This window comes from Cannabis sativa, chromosome 5, assembly GCF_029168945.1.
Source record: "Cannabis sativa cultivar Pink pepper isolate KNU-18-1 chromosome 5, ASM2916894v1, whole genome shotgun sequence".
Lineage (NCBI taxonomy): Eukaryota > Viridiplantae > Streptophyta > Magnoliopsida > Rosales > Cannabaceae > Cannabis > Cannabis sativa.
In genome coordinates this window covers 50,614,171-50,636,550 of record NC_083605.1, presented here as the reverse complement: position 1 = coordinate 50,636,550, position 22,380 = coordinate 50,614,171, and positions in this window count along the sequence as shown.

Here is a 22,380-nt window from a genome sequence, read left to right as displayed (position 1 = left end):
TACTAGGTCATACACAGATGAAAGAAGTTTGTAAAATTTACCTGTTACAAATTATCTACTTGATCTATCATCAATTGAACCATGGGTTAAAATCAGATCATTTGATCTGTCAACAAGTTAACCCTGGCAATTTAGATCAAGTGATAATAGGTTTTAGAAAAACTTACAAACAATCTAAAACACATACTCCTGCAACAAGGTTAGATCTGGATAGTTGGATGTAGGATTTATTTAATTTTAAATCTATATTTCGAAAAATAATATTAAAATTAAACCTACCATTTTGAAAAATTAGGTTTTGGGTAACCTAAATGCATTTTAAAATTAAATTGCTAACTTTCCTTTTAAATTTCATGTTATTTAATAAATTAAATAATAAAATAGAAAATGGTAAATACATACCCTTTTCTTATTTTACAATTTAATTTAATTGAAAAATAACAAAATTTAAAAGTTAACAAAAATACCTTATTTCCTCTTTTAAAATTATCATGATTATTTTGATCTTATTTTAATTAAGGTCAAGTTACCAAAAAAAAATTAATATCTGACCTTAAAAAAAAATAAAATAATCAAATTTTAAAGGAAATAAGAAAAGGGTAAGCAAAACTTGATTTTTTCCTATTTTCAAAATCAAATTACACTAATATCTAAAATTAATTTTAAAAAATAAAATTAATTTATTTCTGATAATTAGATTTGAAATTTGAAAAACAAAAATCAACATACAAAACTACACAAAAAATCGGAATTTAATTCCATGAAATAGCATGAAAAATCGAAGAAAACGAAGAAAATAGCAGGTGGTACGGACAGCATGCAAACGCGCGTGGGAGGGGAGATACAGCCTAGAAATCTGGGCGCAAGCACCCCTGCGCATAATTTCCGCGCGCGTAGGGAAGGTGCTCACCACCTAGGTTTTTCCCGATTTTCAAAAATTCATAACTAATTCAAATTAAATCGAAATCGACTTCTGTAAAAAAGTAAATTGCTTAGAATTTTCCAAACTATCCAATAAAAATAATTCCAGATACAGAAAATCAATTATTTTTCCCAGAATTCACAAACATCAATCAAACATCAATATGACACAACATGAAACCATCCAAATCACAAGCAAATCGTTTTAAGTCCAAATTTCTTGCAAGCAAATCAATTACCATGGCTCTGGTGCCAGTTGTTGGTATTATATTTATCCATGATCTTAGATCTATTTGCAAGTATGTTGATTTAACAACCTAATATTGAACTTCTAAAACGATGAACTAAGCACATAAAAGTTAAGAATAACTTACAGTGATTGCAGCGGAATTAATGTCTCCTTCCACTCAGATCTCTAACCCTTGATTCCTGTCTGTAGCAGAGTATAATCAAGATCTGAGCCCGAAAGTTCTTCAGTTGGATGTGATCCTTCACAGTCTTCCAAACTATGATGAGATACTGAATGATGTGTGTGGGCACTTCTCTCTCACTAGGGATTTCGAAATTTCTCTCTTGTTTTTCTCTCTTGATTTCGTGTGACACACTTTGCAAAGTAAAGTTTTCTCAAGCAAACTCATGCATACAAAGAGAGGAGAGGGGCTGCTATAAATAGGAAAAGGGAAGATCACAACTTTCCAAATAAACAGTTTCCTCTTTTACTGTGTAATTGAATAACTGCCTTATTTAGTGTGATTCACCACTTTCCTATTTAGGCTAGGCTTTGATTAGCAATTAAATGACAAATTAAATTGAAAATAATAATTGGGAAAAAGCAATGATGTGGCCGGCCATGGTGTGAATGGGCCTCACATGGATTTTGCAGTTTCCTCAATTTTATTTCTATTTCTCCAAAAATGCCATTTTTCCAATTCTAATCATTTAAATGCCAAAACCAATTATTTAATAACTAAAATAGATTATTAAATAATATTGCCATTTAAAAATTAATTATTAATTCAGACATGCAAAGTCTCATAATTAATAATTAAACCTAGAAACCCTCTTATTTACAATTTCATCCCTAAACTGTGAGAATTCACAAATTAGACATAGTCTAACTTTTAGAATTATAATTGATTAATCATAAATCAATTATAGAGTCTTACAAACAGTATAGTCTCAACTAGAATGGGGACCATGGATCTATATTCTGAGCTTCCAATAAGTTGAACCGATTTACCAAGTAAATCCCTAACTTATTAATTCCTCGTTGAATCCACTCTTAGAACTTGCAATTGCACTCTCAGACTTATATAGAGCATATCATATGTTTCACGATATCAATATGCTATCTCATTTAACCATTGTTATAATCTTAATGTGATTTAGAGATCCTCTATATAGATGATTTACATCGAGACGGGACCAATTTACCGTTTACACCCCTCAATGTATTTTGCCCATTTGAACACTTAGTTACCTGTAAATGATGTTTTAGTGATCTAATATATAGTCACTGAAACAAGAGCTCATCCATTTACTTCTATTTAACTAAGCTCAAAAGGAATCATCACTTTACTTCTATACACCAGTAGAAGCTATAGATTTCCATATTTATGTTTAGCACTCCCATTCAGTTATGCTATCATGTTCCCAAAATATATGTATTATCCTGACTCAAAGCAGGCTTTAACTAATAAATCAAAGAACAAGAATAGCACTCCTGAGATTGAGCCTAAGCATATCAGGATTTAGATTCTCTTAATCTAAGATCAACTTCTGACATTGACTTGGAAAGATACAACGGTAAGTTTACAATATCTTTAACCAAGTTCAATATCGGTCCAGTCCAATGCATACTCCATGCATTCGAAACCAGTATACTTTGCCAATGTTCTGGAAAGAACATAACACTTACTCCAAGTGTAAGTATACTTCATCGCTGATTATCACATCAGTGTAAATCCAAAACACTGATGAACAGGGACCAAATCTTTTGAATCATATAATCACAATCACATTCCACTGTATTGACGATACTGTAATTGTGAATAACTATATGTTCTGGATTTAACTGATTTTGTGCACATATCAAGTATATGTATTAAACCATAAACATGTAACAAACATGTAAACATACTTCACTTCTAAATTGATAACTAACCAGATTGTAATGAGTTTTATTTAGGGCATAAAACCCAACATGACCTACTCCCACAATTCAAAAGCTACGGTCTCAGACAAATTTCAAGGGAAGAAAACACGATTGTAGACGCGTTAGCGTTGGCAAGCAGCAACGTAAATGATAAAGTGAACTTGGTTCCTATCAAGTTCCTCAAAGATCTTAGCATTACTGGCACGAAAGAGATCGAAATGATTGATACTTCCCCAAAACTGGATGACACTGATAGCGGCTTACCTCGACACTGGGGAACTCCCAGATAATCCAAATGAAGCTCGAAAGATGAGGAGGAAGGCAGCACGGTATATCATATAGAGGGAATTATGTACAGAAGAGGATTCTCTATGCCACTGCTTAGATGTGTTACTGAAGAAGAAGCTGCACGACTTCTGTATAAGGTGCACGATGGATTTTGTGGAAATCACACCACCGGGCAGAGTTTATTTAAGAAAATTCTAAGGCAAGGTTATTAGCCCAAAAGCGAATATGGGAAATCAAAAGCAATCAAGTGCAACCGTCAAACCGTTGTGAGAGAAAATTGGATTTCAAAACAGTAATTGTGTCAGAGCATTTATTAGCCGAAAATCGAAGGGACGCCCAGTCAACCTCACATCGAGTCGCGAACAGACGCGTCTGACATGTGTAACCCATTCAAACACAAAGACAGCTCGGAGGAAGTCTACACGTAACTTCGAAAGTACCGTACAAACTTGGGGGGTAAATGTTATCCCAATTTTTGCACTCTGATGTGGCATCATGCGATGGTGACACGTGGAACCGACTCCAGGTATCTCCTCACAAGATACAGGCCGAACAGGATACCTCACATGCATGCTCAAGACGAAGCAATAAGCAACCCGCGGAGAACGACAAACACTTAAGGAATTCAGCTTCCACATCGTGAGTCATCAAAGAAATCCCTATAACTTGGGGATCAGATTACAGAGATATCGCAAGCTGTCCAAATCCCACGATCAATGTATTCTGTATTTACAATGCAATCTTTCTGCTTATATTAATTGTAACGAGAAGGAAAATACTTTATCTCTAAGCTCATAGCCTTATAAATAGTGATGCATATTCACTGGGCAAAGAGTCGAAAACATTTTAGTTGAGAGATTTTGTCTAAGAATTCATATTCAGAGATACTGTTGTAAGAGCTATAAGAAAATGAACATTTCTCCTTGTTCTTAAGTCAATATAAGTAACGAGGATTAGGCTATTACCGAACTGCTCGGGACTGAACCTCTATAAAATTCCTGTGTCTTTATATTGTTTTATTATATTCCTTTCGTTATAAACAACTTGTCGCTTACAAAATTAGATTCACTATCGTTGGCTAAAAGCAACGTCAACAACATTTAAGCATATTGTTTATGAATTTCCCTTTTCATATGTGACATCATAAAGCCCTAAATTCAGAAAGGTATTTTTCATATGAACAAAGTTCCAATTTTCGAAAGATATCATATTTCATCTATATCTTCTAAATATCTCATAAATAAAATCATAGTAATATTACTAATATATTTCCCAAATCCCACTTGGTTGATCAAAACTCGATTTCATTCATGCATTTCATCAGTATATACATTATATATCATCTTAACTTCAAAATTCAAATAAAAGCAAAACTGCAGATATATATAAGTGTTACATAAATGAAGAGGGAAAATATAACAAAATAGACATAATTGAAAAAGAGTTGTTAAAAGACATGGAAATACTGTGAAAAAATCACTGAATTGATTGGGACTGTATCTAGGGTTGGATGAGGAAGACTTTTGCATAAAGTTTTGTTAAAGATTAGATAGTAAAAAAGGAGACCCGTGAGACATGAAATCTTGGCAAAAAAGAGATTAAGTGCTTTATAAATAAGCATGCAGTAGTTGGAATATAAAGAAAATATTGTATATGTAGAAACAGATAAATGGTATGAGAAAGATCTCTGTAAAGCTATAAATTATTATTAATTGAAGTAGTTGGGAAGTTCTATTCCACATGAAAGAAGCTTAGTTATATGGAGATAGCCATACTCTCCAAAAGTCGAGAGGATTATATAATCACCGCCGATTTAATGAACCAAGTCTAAATTATGAGTTGGGCCTTAGCATCTAATATAATAAAATTACTTGAATGTTATCATATAATAATAAGAAGGCAGAGGATATTGTGTAGTATATAAACTATAGTATAATGCAATTATTATGATGTATGTACATCATGTATAAATAATATTTTATATAAGCACTGTATTTAAATATCACCATTGGATCTCAACATTTTAAGGATTACGATTATTAGTCACCTTATACTTATTTGGACAACATCCTTATAATAATAATAATAATAATAATAATAATAGAGAAAGTGAGAATAAGAATGAGGTACTATGGCCATTGTCAAAATAGTTGACACATTCAATACGGAGCAATATACTATTTATCACTAATTATATTATACACAAAGTGACAAACATAATAATAGTATATGGGGCCGAATATATTTAGGTTTAGAAGACTGGTTCTAATTATGCAGGGTCTTTATTAAATTTGGTCAACTTGGTATGACCTTTGAATACTAACAAACTTGTTGATCTACTGTATTACCATTTGAGTCCAATATTCCACCCAAAACATTATAATTATTGTCAAATATGTTTTTTTTTTCAACAATTGCTAAAACTAACCGGAGATATTACTATTTTACAGGAGTTAATTGTTAGAGAGTGTTATATTGTTGTGAAAAGAAAATAAAATATATAAGATTTATGAAAAAAAATTTCATTGTCAATTAATTTATAAATAATTTTAATTACAATAGATCGGTACATAGCATTTTTATTAAGCGCATCTAGTAGTACTTGATTGATTAAGGTACTCATAACATTTTTCATAATAAAATGTACTTCTCATGAAAAAAAAAAAAACACTATACACAAATTATATAGAATAATTTTTTTAAATTTGGTAAAATATTGATTACTTTGCTATAATGCTTTAGAAAAACCGATGTCTATCTAATAAATTGATAAACCAAATTTTAATAAATGGCTACAATACTCTTTTATTATGTTCGATAGTAAAAAGAAAAATTATCTTGAAAACTAAAGTTAAAACAAATTTTGAACACTTAAAGATGTGGTGTGGAAATATAATTTTAAAATATTTATTGTAAAATGCGGTACATATTTAAATGAGAAAAGAACATGTCCAATTACTATTTTTGTTAGTAGAACATGTCTAATTTGAAAACACCATACATCCAAATATCTTTTGAGCAGATTCATATGTATATAATCTGCCCAAGAGAGAAAAAATGAAGTTTACAAGGTGGCCACCATAAACTACTATTGTAGTCGGCAGCTCCCGGACGAGCCACTATGGTGGCCATTAGACGAGATAAACGACATGGGTCAGGGATATGAGAATTTGAACGATTTTATAACAAGGCTCACACACGGGTCAAAGGACCTTGAGACCTAGTTAAGTCTTCGTTTCAGTCGCATGGCACCAAGGCAGTAAGGGACGGGAATCACTGAATAGCTTAGTGAGGAGTTGTGACACTACAAGAGGCCCGAGGGATAGGACTGTTGGAATTTATTTTATCAGGATCTTAGATCTACTCACAAGTATGTTGTTTAAACACCCTAAATATGAACTTTCTAAAACGATAAATTAAACACATATAAAGTTAAGAAAACCTTACATTGATTCAGCGGTATTAATGTCTCCTTCCGCTCAGATCTCTAACCCTTGTATCCTTTCTGTAGCAGAGTATAATCAAGATCTGAGCCCGAATGTCCTTCTTCTTCAAGTTTGATCCTTCACAGTCTTCCAGTCTATGATTGAGTTACTGCTTGTTGTGTGTGGGCACTTACTCTTTCACTAGAGTTCGAAATTGAAGAAGGGAAAAGAGAAGAGAGGGTTTCGGCCAGGTATAGAAAGTGGGGAAGGCTTAGTTTTTCTGAAGAGAGAAATTTCTGTCACAAAAGGTTATGAAAACTTGTGATTTGACTGAGCCATCACTTTCTATTTATAGGCAACTACTAGGTTTAGGTTAGGAATTATTTGGCATTAAAATAATGAAAAAATCAATTTGGAACTCCTCAATAAGTGGTCGGCCAAGTTGTAGTAGTGGGCCCCACTTGATTTTGCAGTTTTATCAAATTTTATTTCTATTTTCTCAAAAATGCCAGTTTTCCAATTCTAACCTTTTAAATGCCAAAACTAATTATTTAATAACTAAAATAGATTATTAAATAATATTGTCATTTAATTTAATTATTAATTAGACATATAAAGTCCATTAATAAATAAATAAACCTAGAAACTCTTTTCTTTACAATTTCACCCCTACTTAGTGAAAATTCATAAAATTAGACATAGTCTAACTTTAGAATTATAATTGATCAATCACGAATCAATTAATGAGTCTTACAAGCAGAATGTTCTCAACTAGAATGGGGACCATGGATCTATATGCTGAGCTTCCAATAAGTGAACCAAATTTACCAAGTAAATTCCTACTTATTAATTCTTCGTTGAATCCACTCTTAGAACTTAGAATTGCACTCTCAGACTTATATAGAGCATATTGTATGTTCCACGATATCAATATGCTATCTCATTTAACCATTGTTATAATCTTATTGTGATTTAAAGATCCTCTATATAGATGATCTACATTGAGATGGGATTTCTTTACCGTTCTCATCCCTCAATGTATTTTGCCCCTTAAAACACTTAGCTACCTCTAAATGGTGTTTAGTGATCTAATAATTAGTCAGTTAAACAAGAGCTCATCCATTTACTTCTATTTGCTAAGCTCGAAGGGAATCATCACTTTACTTCTATACACCAGTAGAAGCTATAGATTCCATGTTTATGTTCAGCACTCCCACTCAATCATACTATCATGTTCCCAAAATATACGTATCACCCTGACCTAAAAGTAGGCTGAACTAATAAATCAAAGAACATGAATAGCACTCCTGAGTTGAGCCTAAGCATATCAGGATTTAGATTCTTTTAATCTTAAGATCAACTACTGATATTGACTTGGAAAGATATATATAACGGTAAGTTTGTAATATCTTAACTTAGTTGCAATATCGGTCCAGTCCAATGTATACTCCAAACATTCGAAACTAGTATACTTTACTAATTTCCTGGAAAGAACATAACACTTACTCCAAGTGTAAGTACACATCATCGCGGATTATCACATTAGTATAAATCCAATAACACTGATGAAACAGGGACCTATTCTTTTGATTCATATGATCACAATCACATTCCACTGTGTTGACGATACTGTAATTGTGAAGAAACATATGATCTGGATTTAACTGATTCTGTGTGTAAATGTAATAAATATATTTAAACCATTAGCATGTAAAATTCATGCAAACATCAATCACTTCAAATTTCTTATATTGATAACTAATCAGATTGTAAAGATTTTTATTTAGGGCATAAAACCCAACAAACTCCCACTTGCACTAATATAAAACAAACTGTGCAAATAGGTCAATATGATGTCTTGATCTTCAGATCAAGTGTAGTATATTTGAATCCATCAAAACTTCTGGAAACTAGTTCATAAATTCACTTATGAAACATCCTTTACTATATGCTTTACTCATCAAGGGATACTGAAATCTTTACTGTTTTAAAAGTACATCTAAATAAACAGAAGACATATCTCTCATATTTTAAAATATGTAATTGAGATAATACAATGTAGACTTTTCTTCAGTAATTGAGCTTGAATTATTATAGAATAATTCCTCCACCCCCAAAGTAAGCACCATCTCATGAATCTCGAAATGAGTTGGTGAGATACAAGGACAACAGATGCACAGTTCCCTAATATCTAACATATAGATCACTTTCATAAATCTTTCTTGAATATCTTCTAATGTTCCCTATTTGATTACATCTCAGATAGCTCCCACTCAATAGCAGATGTCTGGTTAAATAATACTTTTAACCTCTGATTGTTTGGAGAGTTATCTAGTTGTGACTTTTGTATTAGTCTGAATCATTAAGTTAAGACTAAGTCATCAACATAGCATACCAGTATTTGAAGTGAAAAATACATGCCAGAGATAGAGTAATCAAAATTAAGATACCATAAAATTTTATGAGGATTAAGAATTCTAAGTTCAAGTCATTCGAATGGACTGAACTAGAGTTCTTTATCTTATTCTCATAATTCTGATAAGCTATTCCAGTCCATGTGAATGGTTAGATTTTCTTTTCAGTAGTGTTCTTAAGTACTTATCACAAGTATCAACCTAATGAAGATGGGTATAGAACTTTAAAATTCTCCCACTCAATTAAGGTAGTGTGAAACTTTTTGAAAGAACTTTCATAGGTATCAAACTTTTACTTACAACAGTAAATCGAAATGGAACATACAATCTGTTGGAAATTATTTTACCAGGATCTTAGATCTACTCACAAGTATGTTTATTAACATCCTAAATATGAACTTTCTAAAACGATGAAATAAACACATATAAAGTTTAGGAAACCTTACATTGGGTGCAGCGGAATATAATGACTCCTTCCGTTCAGATATCTAGCCCTTGATTCCTTTCTGTAGCAGAGCATTATCAATATCTGAACCTGGATCTCTTTCTCTGAATCTTTGATGCTGAAACTCCTTTGCTGATGATCTTTCTTCACGATCTTCCTCACTATGATTGAGGTATCACTTGATGTGTGTGGGCACTACTCATACACTAAGGATTTCGAAATTATCAAGGAAGAAGAGAGAGAGTGGTCAGCTAAAGATAGGGAGAGAGAAGGCTCAGTTTTTCTGAATAGAAAAAGTCAGAAGAAAAGTGTAATTTTCCTGAAGCCTTCACTATCTATTTATAGCATTCCACTAGGGTTAGATTTGAATTATATGGCATTAAAATAATGAAAAAATCAATTTAAAATATACATATAGGTGGCCGGCCATACATAAGTGGATTGGGCCTTGGGTTTTGCAATTTTGCAATTTTACCACCTTTTGTATCTGATTTTCTCAAAAATGCCAATTTCCTAATTCAAACATTTAAATGCCAATTCTAACTATTTAATAACTATAAATAATTATTAAATAATATTGTCATTTATCATATTTATTAATTGAACCATACAAAGTATCATAATTAACAAATATGCCCCTATAAACTCTTTCTTTACAATTTCGCCCTTACTTAGTGAAAAATTCACAAAAAGACATAGTCTAATTTGAGAATTATAATTGATTAATCAAAACCAATTACATGAGTCTTACAAGCAATATTATCTCAACTAGTGGGGGGACCATGGGTCTATATAACCGAGCTTCCAATAAGTAGATCAAGAATTTAGCACTAAAATTCACTAACTTATTAATTCTTCGTTGAATCCACGCATAGAACTTAGAATTGCACTCTCAGTATATAGAATGCTCTATATGTTCCACCATATAGACACATCATTAGTTATCCATTGTTATAATCCTAATTTGATCAATGATCCTCTATATGAATGATCTACACTGTAAAGGGATTAAATTACCGTTACACCCTACAATGTATTTATTCCTTAAAACACTTGACCCCGTATAAATGATATTTCAGCTTATGTGAAATGAGTACTCCACCATTTATGTTCGTTTGGTCAAGCTCGAAGGAGATCATCCTTTGCTTACTATTCGCCAGATAGAAGCTATAGATTCCATGTTTATGATAGCGCTCCCACTCAATTGCACTACCGTGTTCCCAAAAAGTACGTATCACCCTGACCAAAAGGTAGGGTTAACTAACAATTCAAGGAACACGAATAGCCTTTCAAGATTGAGCCTAATCATAACAGGATTAAGATCATTTGATCTAGGATCAACTAGGCGATATTGACTTGAATAGATTTTACGGTAAGTTTAATTAAATCTAAGTCAAAGTTCAATATCGGTCCCTTCCGATGCATACTCCATGCATCCAACCTGAGCTTTACTTTAACCAATGCTCTGGAAAGAACATAGTATTTCTCCAAATACAAGTAGACTCTTGTTGTAGATTATCATATCAGTAAAACCCTGTGTCTGATAAATCTAGGAAACTTTATTCACATAGTCATGTTTACTTTCCAATGTGTTGACGGCACAATAAACAGGATCAAGTATGTGAAAAGGGTTTCAGATGAATTTATACATTATGTACATATAATCATGAAATAAATCATGTGAACCATGCAACATTAAATGTTATTTCTGATCTATATTAATAAGTAAATCTGATTATATTGAAATGAGTTTTATTTAGGGCATAAAACCCAACAAACTCCCACTTGCACTAATATAAAACAAAAAGTGCGTTTCAAATAATCTCAACACCTTGATATACAAATCAAGTGTAGTAGTAGTAAACTCCTCGTAATAGGATCTGAAAGGTTGAATTAACCACAACCTTTTCTCCACCATTACTCTTCCTTAATCACAAAATCATTGATAATGTGAAATTCCTCTCTATATGTCTACTCTCTTGGGATACTGGATTCTATACCTTTGGCAACTACTTTTGGTTAATCAGGAAATTAACACTAGTAGTTTAAGGCAATTTGGAATGGTGCCAAAGATGTATAGAACTTTCCTTAGACTGAATAAGTACCTTTCCTGCAGCTTTAACATTCAGTCTCTCTCTGGTAGACCTAGAGACTTCAGATAGGTTTTTACACTTCTCCAAAATCACTATTCCACCCCCAGAGTAATCACCATCTTATCAGAAAGATTTTCTAGCACAAAGGCAAATTTCGAAATCTGATATGGTGTAGTCTAAGAGTTTTAAACACACCCTTATAGACTAACATATAGTTCCTCTTCTTAATCTTAAAATTTACTTGATTGTCTTCCAATGTTCTTCTCCTGGATTAATCTGATACCTACTCATTACTCCCACTCAACAGCAGGTGTCTAGTCTAAGGCATACAAAAGCATATCTAAGACCCCTCACTGTTGATGTAAGAAATTCTTTCATGGCTTTATCTTTTCTGGAATAGTTAAGACTTTTCCTTAGATAAATAAAATCTATACCTAAGAAGTTGTGAAGCTTCTATAGATTTCCATTAGAAAGAAAATGCTTCAGCATCTTACTAAAGTAAGTTGCTTGCATTAGAGTAAGTAATTACCAGGTATACCACAAGCCATAGATTTAGATAAACTCAAACCTATAATACTAGGAACAGGAAGTTTTGTTAAGTCCATTGAATGGACTTATAAACGTAAATTTCCTTTTATGTCCTTGTAATAGAAAACTTAAGGTTACTCCATGTGAATGGATTAAACCATAGTTCTATTGGCTTTTCTTCTTAGTTTCTTATCTTGACAATCCATTACTTGTTTAAACTCACAATGGATTTTAATCACTAGTGTCTCCCAAGTCATAAGAAGGTGAGTTCCTAGAAACTCTCCCACTACGACAAGGTACCGTGAATTATGTCGAAGAAAACTAAATGGTATTAACCTCTTTGGTTGTGACAAGACAACAGAGGCAGTGGGATCATCATACGTTATATAAGATGATAGAACACTTTTGGAATCAAGAATTAAATATCTCCTTTATTTGCTACTTGTTTTTCAGACTTAGTCATTTTCTTAGAAAAGTAGTATTTGTTTGAACAAACACTTTCTTATCTATTGACTATGGGATGGTCCACCCCTAATCACTTAGAATAGCTAACAAACCATGGTTAACAGTTCTAGCCTTTCTTAAGATTTTGATTAGGTCATCCATGAATCTAGTAATGATTTACACGAAGTATATAGCCATTACATCATTCTGAAATTGTATTACCATAGAAGGATTTAGGCAACGACTAGTAACTAATCATCAACATGCAACTCGAAATTTCTGGGCAGGTAAGTTTGGATATAATTCAAAAATCAATTTAATGATCTTTGAACTGCATATCTACTAACTATTTCTCCACCCCTATCAGTTCGCAAGATCTTTAACCACTTACCTTAATGGTTTTAACCATTGCTAGAAATTAATGAAATTTTTTAAACATTTCAAATTTCTTTGCTAAAAGGTATAATCTAGAGTGATCGTTTTAAGAATACAACGAAAAACTCATATCCACCCCTGAATGTACATCCATCTGCGAATGAGATGAACTACTTTCAGTGGATATAGGCATATTAACTCTTTACAGAGATTGATCTTGTCAAATCCACTATGAACAAGATACAAATGCCATAGATTAAGAAAAATGTGGTTGTGTCGTTTTGATGACGTAGGTATAGTTACATCAAAGAGTTCTTAGAATACTGCAAGTGGATCCTGGTCACAGAATACCTAACTCATATTCCATACAGTTTTAATCCATTAATAAAAGATGGATATTAAACACTTGAGAAAGTGTAACTGTATTGTATTCTGGAATTAGAAATTTAAGAAAATTTCTATTTGGAATCTAAAATTAAAGTCAAAGACTTAAATTTATACCAAATATAATGAGTAATTCTATCTTGGACCACCACTATAATTTTAAACTCTAAGTCAGATTTGCCCATACAAGTAGGAGATTTCTAAGATTGAGGATTTATATCAATTGGGAATAGAATTCCGGGATTATAATCATATGCGTCATTTAATTTCTTAAGAGAAAATATAATGACATGAAATAATTTATAGACCATTCATCCAATGATATGTTTAGAAGCTAATTCGAAATGAATAAGCTAAGAGGAATTAGGATAATTTCGTTTATAAATAAGAATCCAACGATGCTTCGATTAGCGAAAGTCAAAGTAATCTTATTTATGTAATCTTCTTGTTTCATATTGTAAAAATACTAGTCTAAGGTGTCATCAATTGATGAACAGCTAGATGTCGCATATACAATATTTATCTTTCGAGATCTAACACTATTATGTATGTCTAATGATGAAAATCCACTAGGGATTTATCTCATTAGATAAACAAACATGTTGGACCAACAATGAAGATTCGAAATTAAACTACAACTTAATAACAGAAAATAACATGGTTCAATATAAATTCATACACAATTCAGAAATTATAAGCATATAGCAAGTAGGAATGACAAGTGAAAATACTAAAACATACAATCCTAAATAATTTCCAAGGTTTTTCAACAAACTGATACAGTGTCCCGTTTAGGCGAGAATCAAAGCATCATCCATTGAATAGAGTTGTCAGCTCATTTAAAATGATAACCATTCTAGCAACCTTTTATTCGATCAAGATTGGAATTCAGCGTTGTCCCGTTTAGGCGAGAGTCAAGGCAATTCTATCTTATGAGCTTCCACCATTGTTTCATAATTTGCAAGTCAAGTATGGTCGCCACCATTAGGGTGATCCATACCATACAAAACACTTACAAACTACTTATCATGCGAGGTTAAACGGTGCGAAATTGCTAATGAACGTTCCTCCATTAGGGAGGATTACTCACTAAAACAAACGCGGTGTAAAACCCACAATGGAGATCGAATGTCTCTTGATAATAAAGCTCATTATTTAAAAAGAGTTGTATTTTCTTTTATTCTCTTTATTTATTCTATTTATTTTAAATATATATATTTATTTAATTAAAATTTCCAATTTAGAATGAAAAATTCTAAATATAAATTTTAATTTAATATTTATAAATTTTACTTAGATAGATATGAAAATAACATGAATTATTTCCATCTTAGTAATAATTTCCAATAAATATTTAAAAAAAATATTTAAGTTGTTACAAAATTAATTTAAATTAATTTACAACTCAAATTTAATTTTCTATAAATATATATTGCATTTCGAAAAATTAAAGTATATAAGAATACAATTTTCGAAAAATGCATATTAAAATAAAAAATAAATCCTGAAAAAATTATTCTAATTTAATGTTGGCCCAAAATTAATTAATAAAATTAATTTACAACAAAAAATATAATTTTCCTATTTAATTAAATATATAAGAAAAATTTCAAATATTTAAGTATGATGATAAAAATCAACTTAAATATTAATTTTTCTATTTAATTCAATACACTAGAAAAATACTTCAAGCAAAAATATCACCTATCTAGATTTTCCTTTGACTAATTAATTCAATTTCTAATAATATACTTTAATTCAATTTATTTTAAATTAATCAATAAATGAAAAAATCATTGATTTAAGTTGATCCAAGAATTAATTAAAATAATTAATTTACAACTTAATCTATTTTTCAAGATAAAATTCAAAATTCTAGCATTTAAGAAATGCAATTTCGAAAATTGATTAATAAAATAAAAAAATATATATTTTGAAAATTATTTAAATTTAGTTGAAAAAATAAATTTCAACTAAAAATAATTTTCTATTTAATTAAATGTCATGAAAAAGAAATATTTAAGTATCATGATGAAAATCAACTTAGATATTTAATTTTTCAAATTAATTAAATGTATTAAATTCAAGAAATAAATAATTAAGTGTAGAGAAGGCTTAATTATTAATCTCTAGTTTAATACTAGGAAAAATATACTTAAAATAAATTGTACCAAAATTAAATAAATAATTAATTTCACAATTTATAATATTTTCCTATTTAATATTAGAAATAATAAGTAGTCTAGAAATAACTATCTAGAAAATATCTTATTTGACTAAGTATCTTTTCCACAAAATTTGAAAAAATATCTAATTTAAGTTGTATTAGAAAAAATCTAGAACTTAAATATTTTTCAAATTTAAATTTAATTAAATATCAAAAAATTAAGTTGTAACCACTTAATTTGAAAATATTCCATTTTAAGTTAATATTCGAAAAGATATTAACTTAAAAAATATCTAAAGAATCTTAATAACCAATGCCTAAAATTCCTCAACTTAATTTTGAAATTTTGAATTCAAAAGATATTTAGATTTAAGTTGGTTAGTTGAAGATAACTAAATATCAACTTAAATAGGAATATTTAATGAAAAATTTAAATTAAGTTCCAGAAAGAATCTAGATGGTTATAATTCTATATTTAATTAAATACAAGAAAATACACATAGTTTAGCTTAGAATAAAAAAAATTCTTTAAACTATGTTTTTCTTAAATTAATTTCAAAATAAATGAAATTAATTATGTTGCTAATCAATTTTAATTAGGTTAAACTAGTGTAATTAACCTAGTACAGTCATTCAAATCAGGCAAATGAGCCTTCACAATTGGGGTGGTTTGTGTGAGGGGGTGCTGGGTTCAGTATGTCGTACCCACTTCTATGGCTCCCAACTCTCACACAAGGCCCAAAAGAGAGGAATTTAACCTTAATAAGAACAACTGTTATTAATTGAATAAGCCCAAATGGGCCTAAATAAATTCTATCAAGAACTATGATAATTTATTTTAGCAACAACAACCTATATGTATCTATAATCAAATTAAACACATAGGCTCACAGGCACACTTTGGATGGGTCCTATCATGTTGCTAGGTCATACACAGATGAAAGAAGATTGTAAAATTTACCTGTTACAAATTATTAACTTGACCAAGGGAGCCATCAGATCATTAGATCTGGCAAAAAGTAACCATGGCTATTTGCAATCAAGTAATAATAGGTTTTGAAAACTTACAAACAAGCTAAAACACATACTCCTACAACAAGGTTAGCTGGATAGTTGGATGTAGGATTTATTTAATTTTAAATTAAATAATTAATTTCGAAATATTATTAAAATGGATTTTCGAAAAAAAAAATTTAAAAAAAAATTTCGAAAATTAATTATATATTTAAATTTAAAATTAAACCTACAATTTTGAAAAATTAGGTTTGAACCAACCTAAATATCATTTCAAAAATTTGCTAACTACTTTTAAATTTTAAATATTATTTTATAAATAAAAATTAAATAAAAAATTAGAAAAGATAAATAAATATCTTTTTCAAATTTTAAATGTAATTTAAATAAATAAAATAACAAAATTTAAAAAATTAGCAAAATATCTTATATCTATTTAAAATTACATGATTATAAATATCTTATTTTAAATTTAAATATGGTCAAAATATCTAAAAAGATTTAATTAAAAAATCTTAAAAGATAAGATATTTTTTAAAATATCTTAAAAGATAAGATATTTTTAAAATATCTTAAAAGATATTATAAATATCTTTAAAAGATATTATAAATATCTTATAAGATAAGATATTTTTAAATATCTTAAAAGATATCATAAATATCTTAAAAGATATTATAAATATCTTAAAATATCTGACCTTAAATTTAAAAAAAAATATAATCAAATTTAAAAATAAGATAGATTTTTAAGCAAAAAGATAAATACTAATTCTATTCAAATTCAAATTACACTAATATCTTGAATTAAATTAAAAAAAAATTAAATTAATTCAAAATGATAATTAGAATTGAAATAGAAATAGTAATAGTATATATACAAAACCATACAAAAAATTGGAAGCTAATTCCATGAAAAAGTATGAAAAATTGAAGAAAAAAGGAAAAATTCGAAACGGTACGGACGCGATCGCGAAACTATCGCATGTGATTTTGTCAAATCTTCAAAAAATCATAACTAATTCAAATAAAATCCAAATTGAGTTCTGTAAAAGGCTAACTTGCTTAATTTTTTCCATACTATCCAATAAAAATAATTTCAGAGATAAAATCGCAATTATTTTTCACGAAAATTTTACAAACATCAATCAATCATCAAATAACACTCAATACAACATGATACCATCCAAAGAACATACAAACAATCGTTTTAAAGTCCAAATTTCTTGCAAGTAAATCAATTACCATGGCTCTGATACCAGTTGTTGGAAATTATTTTACCAGGATCTTAGATCTACTCACAAGTATGTTTATTAACATCCTAAATATGAACTTTCTAAAACGATGAAATAAACACATATAAAGTTTAGGAAACCTTACATTGGGTGCAGCGGAATATAATGACTCCTTCCGTTCAGATATCTAGCCCTTGATTCCTTTCTGTAGCAGAGCATTATCAATATCCGAACTGGATCTCTTTCTCTCGAATCTTTGATGCCGAAACTCCTTTCGTCGATGATCTTTCTTCACGATCTTCCTCACTATGATTGAGGTATCACTTGATGTGTGTGGGCACTACTCATACACTAAGGATTTCGAAATTATCAAGGAAGAAGAGAGAGAGTGGTCAGCTAAAGATAGGGAGAGAGAAGGCTCAGTTTTTCTGAATAGAAAAAGTCAGAAGAAAAGTGTAATTTTCCTGAAGCCTTCACTATCTATTTATAGCATTCCACTAGGGTTAGATTTGAATTATATGGCATTAAAAATGAAAAAATCAATTTAAAATATACATATAGGTGGCCGGCCATACATAAGTGGATTGGGCCTTGGGTTTTGCAATTTTGCAATTTTACCACCTTTTGTATCTGATTTTCTCAAAAATGCCAATTTCCTAATTCAAACATTTAAATGCCAATTCTAACTATTTAATAACTATAAATAATTATTAAATAATATTGTCATTTATCATATTTATTAATTGAACCATACAAAGTATCATAATTAACAAATATGCCCCTATAAACTCTTTCTTTACAATTTCGCCCTTACTTAGTGAAAAATTCACAAAAAGACATAGTCTAATTTGAGAATTATAATTGATTAATCAAAACCAATTACATGAGTCTTACAAGCAATATTATCTCAACTAGTGGGGGGACCATGGGTCTATATAACCGAGCTTCCAATAAGTAGATCTAGAATTTAGCACTAAAATTCACTAACTTATTAATTCTTCGTTGAATCCACACATAGAACTTAGAATTGCACTCTCAGTATATAGAATGTTCTATATGTTCCACCATATAGACACATCATTAGTTATCCATTGTTATAATCCTAATTTGATCAATGATCCTCTATATGAATGATCTACACTGTAAAGGGATTAAATTACCGTTACACCCTACAATGTATTTATTCCTTAAAACACTTGACCCCGTATAAATGATATTTCAGCTTATGTGAAATGAGTACTCCACCATTTATGTTCGTTTGGTCAAGCTCGAAGGAGATCATCCTTTGCTTACTATTCGCCAGATAGAAGCTATAGATTCCATGTTTATGATAGCGCTCCCACTCAATTGCACTACCTTGTTCCCAAAAAGTACGTATCACCCTGACCAAAAGGTAGGCTTAACTAACAATTCAAGGAACACGAATAGCCTTTCAAGATTGAGCCTAATCATAACAGGATTAAGATCATTTGATGTAGGATCAACTAGGCGATATTGACTTGAATAGATTTTACGCTGAGTTTAATTAAATCTAAGTCAAAGTTCAATATCGGTCCCTTCCGATGCATACTCCATGCATCCAACCGGAGCTTTACTTTAACCAATGCTCTGGAAAGAACATAGTATTTCTCCAAATACAAGTAAACTCTTGTTGTAGATTATCATATCAGTAAAACCCTGTGTCTGATAAATCTAGGAAACTTTATTCACATAGTCATGTTTACTTTCCAATGTGTTGACGGCACAATAAACAGGATCAAGTATGTGAAAAGGGTTTTAGATGAATTTATACATTATGTACATATAATCATGAAATAAATCATGTGAACCATGCAACATTAAATGTTATTTCTGATCTATATTAATAAGTAAATCTGATTATATTGAAATGAGTTTTATTTAGGGCATAAAACCCAACACAATCAAGATCAAGAATTTATATTGATAATAGCTAACTCATTATATTACTTCCATGTTTAAAAAAAATATGTGTTACATAGGGAATTGTGGAATAGACTCCACCCCTAAGAATATACTTATAGGGTACTTGTGGATAACCTCCACCCCTAAGTATATAGAGATTATGATCCACCCCTAAAGGTTGTAAAGATCATGATTCTCTTAGTGTGATAGAGTTTATGTGGAGTTGAATACTATCCAGAGTTCATTAGATATAAAAGATCGTTGAACTGCATAGTTTTCTTAACTTTTTTCCACCCCTATCAGATCAAAAGATCCTTTTATTAAACAAATTCTTAATAATTGTATTAGAATTAACAATTATTAATAAACATAGAAATAGTTTCTAGTGTTTATTTATTATAACTCTATGAAGAGTTGTAAATATGATAGAATTTGCATCAATAATAAAAACACTTACACATACAAACATATAAATATAATGTGGTAATAATTGATTAAGATAAATTAAATGAAGCTCAATCTCAGAAATTGCAATGTTAAATTTCGAAAAATAAAGAAACTTTATTAATAATAATAATAAAAATGTATTGCAACAATATGAGAAAAACAGGGATAAATATCCCTAACTAAAATTTGAAATCCAAATTGTCTTTAAACTAAAACAATTAATTCAAAAAATAAATTGAAGAGCTTCATCTTCATCTGGACGATTTCACCCTTTGGTCCAGCTTTCTGATCCAACTCATCTTAGTTCAAGTAGCTTGGCCTAGAAGAAGAAGAAAACAAATAAACAAAGTTAGTCCAGAATCATAAATCCAATCGGATAATAATTCACTAAAACTCTTAAAGTTTATAAATAGAAATACCTTGTTTCTTTGCAAGAAGTTTAGGACAGTGTGGTTTCCAATGACCTTTTTCATTGCAGTAGAAACACTTTCCTTTAAGTGTAGCATCACCAGAAGGAGCAGCCTTTTTATTCTTCATGGCTTTTGTTCGCTTCTTGGTATTCTTCCACTTCTTCTTCGATTTGGGCTTCGAAGCAGAGGCAACATTTGCTTCAGGTTTCATCGTCCCATTACCATTCCCAGGATTGTGAGGTTTACTCCCTTTCTTCTTGGGTCCTCCAATCAAATTTTCATAAGTTTGAAGGTCATTGACTAATTCATGAAAGTCAATTTCCTTCTTATTCATGACATAATTTGAAGTGTATGGTAGAAATGCTGGAGTTAGGCTATTCAAGATAAGACTTACTTGAGTAGCACTATCCATTTCAACACCATGATCCTGGGCTTCTTGGAAAGAACTTGACATAAGGAGAACATGGTCACGCACGTTTTGATGAGGTTCCATCCGTGCATTAATGTACTTCTTAGTCGCGTCAAAGCGTGACTGAAGTGATGCCTTACCGAATAGCTCATTTAACTTCGTCATAACTTCAGGAGCCTTCTCGGTTTTAGAAAACCGAGTTTTTAGGGTGTCAGCCATGCTAGAAAGCATAAAGTATAGAGCTTTGTCATTTGCTTTCTGCCAACGCTCATACTTTTCTTTCACAGCTTTGAAAGCATTGTCCCCAGGCACTTCAGGTGACGACTCAGTTAAAACAAACAAGGCACTTTCTCCTATGAGAGCAATATTAATGTTCTCATTCCACTTATTAAAGTTAGATCCATTCAGCTTGTTTTCAGTAAACAGTGATAACATGGGATTCATTTTGATAATCCAGGATACTACAAAATAATAGAAATCAACAAATAGAAATTAATAATGCTTTAACACAAAATCAATTCAGAAATTATAAGCAAATAGCAAGTAGGAATGATATGAGAAAATACTTAAAAATTCAATCCTAAATAATTTTCAAGGTTTTTCAACAAACTGATATCAGTGTCCCGTTTAGGCGAGAGTCAAAGCTACCATCCATTGAATAGAGTTGTCAACTCATCTAAAATGTTAAACATTCTAGCAACCTTTTATTCGATCAAGATTGGAATCCAGCGTTGTTCCGTTTAGGCGAGAGTCAAGGCTATTTTATCTCATGAGCTACTACCCTTGTTTCGCAATTTGCAAGTCAAATATGGTTGCCACCATTAGAGTGATCTATACCATATAAAACACTTACAAACTACTTATCATGCGAGATTAAACGGTGCGAAATTGCTAATGAACGTTCCTCCATTAGGGAGGATTACTCACTAAAACAAACGCGATGTAAAACCCACAATGGAGATCGAATATCTTAATAATAATAAAGCTCATTCTTTAAAATGTATTTTCTTTATTATTCTAATAAATAAATTCTCATTAAATTTGAAATTTAGAGTCGAAAATCAAAAAATAAGAATTTAATATAATATTTATAAAATTATACTTAGATGGTGATTGAAATAAAATTAATTATTTCCATCTTAGTAATAATCTTAAATATAAATATTAAGGAAATTAATTTAAGTTTAATTAAATTAGATTAATTAGAAACTTAAAAATTTCCTTGAGAATATATTTATTGTGTTCGAAAAATAAAGTATAAAAACTATACAATTTTCGAAAAAATAATAAAAATAGAAAAGAACTA